Consider the following 3,511-nt stretch of genomic DNA (forward strand, 5'->3'; position numbering starts at 1 on the left):
AAAAAAAACAATCTAGTGCGCATGAGACGCGAACTGGTGCTCACAGGAAATTTTTTGGGTGACGCGAGAAAGTATCTGACAATTGTGACAAAGTATCTGGTGCGCACAAGAAAGTGTCTGTTGTGCACAAGAAAGTATCTGGTGCACACAAGAAAGTGTCTGGTGTGCACAAGAAAGTGTCTAGTGTGCACAAGAAAGTGTCTAGTGTGCACAAGAAAGTATCTGGTGCGCATAAGAAAGTATTTGGTGCGCATAAGAAAGTGTCTGGTGTGCACAAGAAAGTGTCTAGTGTGCACAAGAAAGTGTCTAGTGTGCACAAGAAAGTGTCTATTGTGCACGAGAAAGTATCTGGTGTGCACAAGAAAGTATCTGGTGCGCATAAGAAAGTATCTGGTGCGCACAAGAAAGTGTCTAGTGTCCACAAGAAAGTATCTGGTGTGCACAAGAAAGTATCTGGTGCGCATAAGAAAGTATTTGGGGTGCACAAGAAAGTGTCTATTGTGCATAAGAAAGTATCTGGTGTGCACAAGAAAGTTTCTCGTGTACACAAGAAAGTATCTGGTGTGCACATGGAAGTTTTTGGTGTACATGAGAAAGTATCTAGTGCACACAAGTGTTATGAGAAAGTATCTGGTGTGCACGACAAGATATCTGGTACGGACAAAAAAATAATCTGGTGCACTTGACAAAAAATTTGGTGCGCACCACAAAGTATTTGGTGTGCACAAGAAAGTTAATAGTGCACACAAGAAAGTATCTGATGTACATGAGAAAATATTGGGAGTACACAACAAAGTATCTGGTTTGCATGAAAAACAAACTTCTGCACACGGGAAAAGTATGCTGCACATGAGAAATTAAAAGGTTGAGCGCAAGAAACCAACTGGTTCTCTGGTTAACAAAAAAGTATCTGGTGCACACGAGAATTATCAAGTACATGTGATGCAAATAAAAAGTCGTCCAATCACAAGCTTGCTTCTAGTCCGGTCAATTCCAATTGGCTGATGGTAAACCACAGCAAGGGTTGTGTGTTTTCAGGATATACAGTCTATCTTCTGCTGCAGCCAAAGTAACTGCAGGAGCTACTTGGTGAGCGAGAAGCAAACTGGTGCATTGTGGATTAGTTTCCTGGAGCGCAACAGTTCCTCTTTCATACACTGTCGTTGCTTTAAGACTGGTTGCAGCAGAGGATACACATTATTACTGTTTCTGAAACCATTTATATATTTTTTTAAATTCTATGTCTTTTTAGGGCCTCCTAAATAGACGTCAGAGAAGTTTTAGAGAAGTTCAACTCAAGCAAAATGCATGCTAAAGGCCAAGAGGTCAGTGCCCATCCATTGTTCGAGGGTCCCTGCAAAGGTTACGTCTTTTCTCTGCATTGAGGAATGAGTTCATGGCTTTTTTACTTCTGGGCTTAATTGCTGTGACAGTCTCTGTTTTTGTTTAATTTATTCTCTACTTTTAGACAACAATCTGTCTCTGTCATCTCCTCACGAATACGAGCAAGCCAAGCATTGTTGTCAACCACACGGAAGCCCCTCTGCACCAAAACCTACTTCAATTTCAGCATAAAATTGCACATCTTGCTGTTTAGTCAGAATTTAGATGCATTTTTATCATAAAAAGATTCCTGAAGCTGATGACCAAGAACTTCAAGGCCAGTTGAGTCAGTCCTTTTGCTTCGACTGCATCCAAACTTTGGAGCACTCTGTCCCCTTACAGTGGGCCCTCACTGGCACTCGACATTTTCAGAACCAGTATGGAAACTCATTTGTATTCATTGGCATTTAGATCCGACTGAGCCTTGACATTTGTTTCATGTTGAGTCCATTTATGTGCGTCATGTTAATTGTACATTTAGTGTTTTTTACCCACACTTGTAGTTATTTTTGCTGTTAGATCTGCACACGAACAACTGATTTGATTCTATAAACTGTGCTTTATAAATTACACATCCCCATACGGTGGAGTCTTTGAATTTAATTAAAAAAACCTGATTTAATTTAATCTCAAGTTGCATTTCTTTCAACTTCTTGCTGTTGTGCAGCTGTTGCTTCACCTCAGCTGGCAGCTGTTCTCCAACTAAAAGATTAGCGTCTCGCTCACTAATGTCAACCTTATGCATTTATCTTGCCTTCTCCCACTAATGAAATCATCTGGCATCAAGTGAGGAAGTAAGTCAGTGAGTTTTCCCGATAAAATCACATAGGAGCATAAAATCCAATACAGAAAGAGGGAATTAGAACAGTTAGCAAACTCATAGGACAAACTAAAATAAAGATTTAGAAAGGATAAAGACAGATTAAATAAACAAAAAACTTGTCTGAATAAAAATATGACTGTATAATAGAACTGGACAGAGTGAGTGTGACAGCTTACTTCTGGCTAAAATTAAATGAAGTTAATTCAGTCGCATTTTTTGGAACCAGATAAGGTCAGTAGGAGTGATTGATCTGAGTTGTCAGTCTTTCACTGTTTCTATGGCAACCAATCAGGAAGGAGCTTGTTGGAAGTTCACACCCCTTCTACTGTAAACTGGATTATATAACCTGTACTACAAAAAAATCAGATTAGCGAGAACATGCCAAGAACAGGTAGTAGAGCAAGAAGGGTGATTTTAAAAAAACGGCTTTTTGGAGCCCCATGTACTTCCTGTTTGGAACCAAGAGGGGAGTGGTTACTCAGTCCAGTTCTCTTATACAGTCTGTGGTTGGTGACTTAAGGAGGGGGCAATTGTTTAAAGTTCCCCTCTGGTTTTATAGCAAATTTTAGAGATATTCAAAAGTTTTTGGCTTGTGAACCTTAAAGGACAAAATGAAGAATAAAGGGATAAAAGGTTGACAACATATGAGGGAGTTTAACAGCCTCTAAAAGCTAAAAGCATCATTTGAAATCAATTCCAAATTTGACTGGGAGCCAATGTGAAGATGACAGTAGACGAGTTTAATAAATTTGCTTATAGATACCTTTTAAAAGCCTTGGTGTCAAATTTTGGACAAGTTTCAGACATTTTAAAATGCTTTTGCTAAAAAAAAAATATAAATTGATTTGAATTGATTTAATCGATTCATAAAAATATGAATTAATTTAGCACATAGAGCTAAAGTCTGCTAGCTCGATGCTAACGTTTAATGGAATTTCCCATTGGACGGCTAATGCTAACGTTCAGTCAACATAAACAAACATTGCTGACTAAATTAACATCTTTATAAACTCACAGGCATTAACTTTTTAACTCTTTTAGGGAAATATTTTTTTAAAGTAACCATTTTGTGGTATAAAACTCAGTTTTTTGCTCATATTTTCTTCTGCTTCTTCTGGAATAAGGTATAATGCTATAGTGCAATCGCCACCTAGTGGCCAAACTGAAACACCGTCCAGGAGAGGCAGAACAATGTTTACAAGGTTAATAATCTGAATATTTTTCTCCTTTTAAGAAACCATGTATGCTGTTAACAATCTAATTATTTTACAGTATGTGAACTGTATCAGATTAATATAAATATTT

General features: G+C 37.9%; 1 protein-coding gene across 1 annotated transcript in view; it reads right to left on the minus strand.

Annotated features, from left to right (window-relative positions):
• The window catches only part of vat1 (vesicle amine transport 1), a gene marked incomplete in the record, with an annotated part of 40,598 nt that overhangs the window by 6,868 nt on the left and 30,219 nt on the right, over window positions 1-3,511 (minus strand).

This window comes from Oryzias melastigma, linkage group LG8 (genome assembly GCF_002922805.2).
Source record: "Oryzias melastigma strain HK-1 linkage group LG8, ASM292280v2, whole genome shotgun sequence".
NCBI lineage: Eukaryota > Metazoa > Chordata > Actinopteri > Beloniformes > Adrianichthyidae > Oryzias > Oryzias melastigma.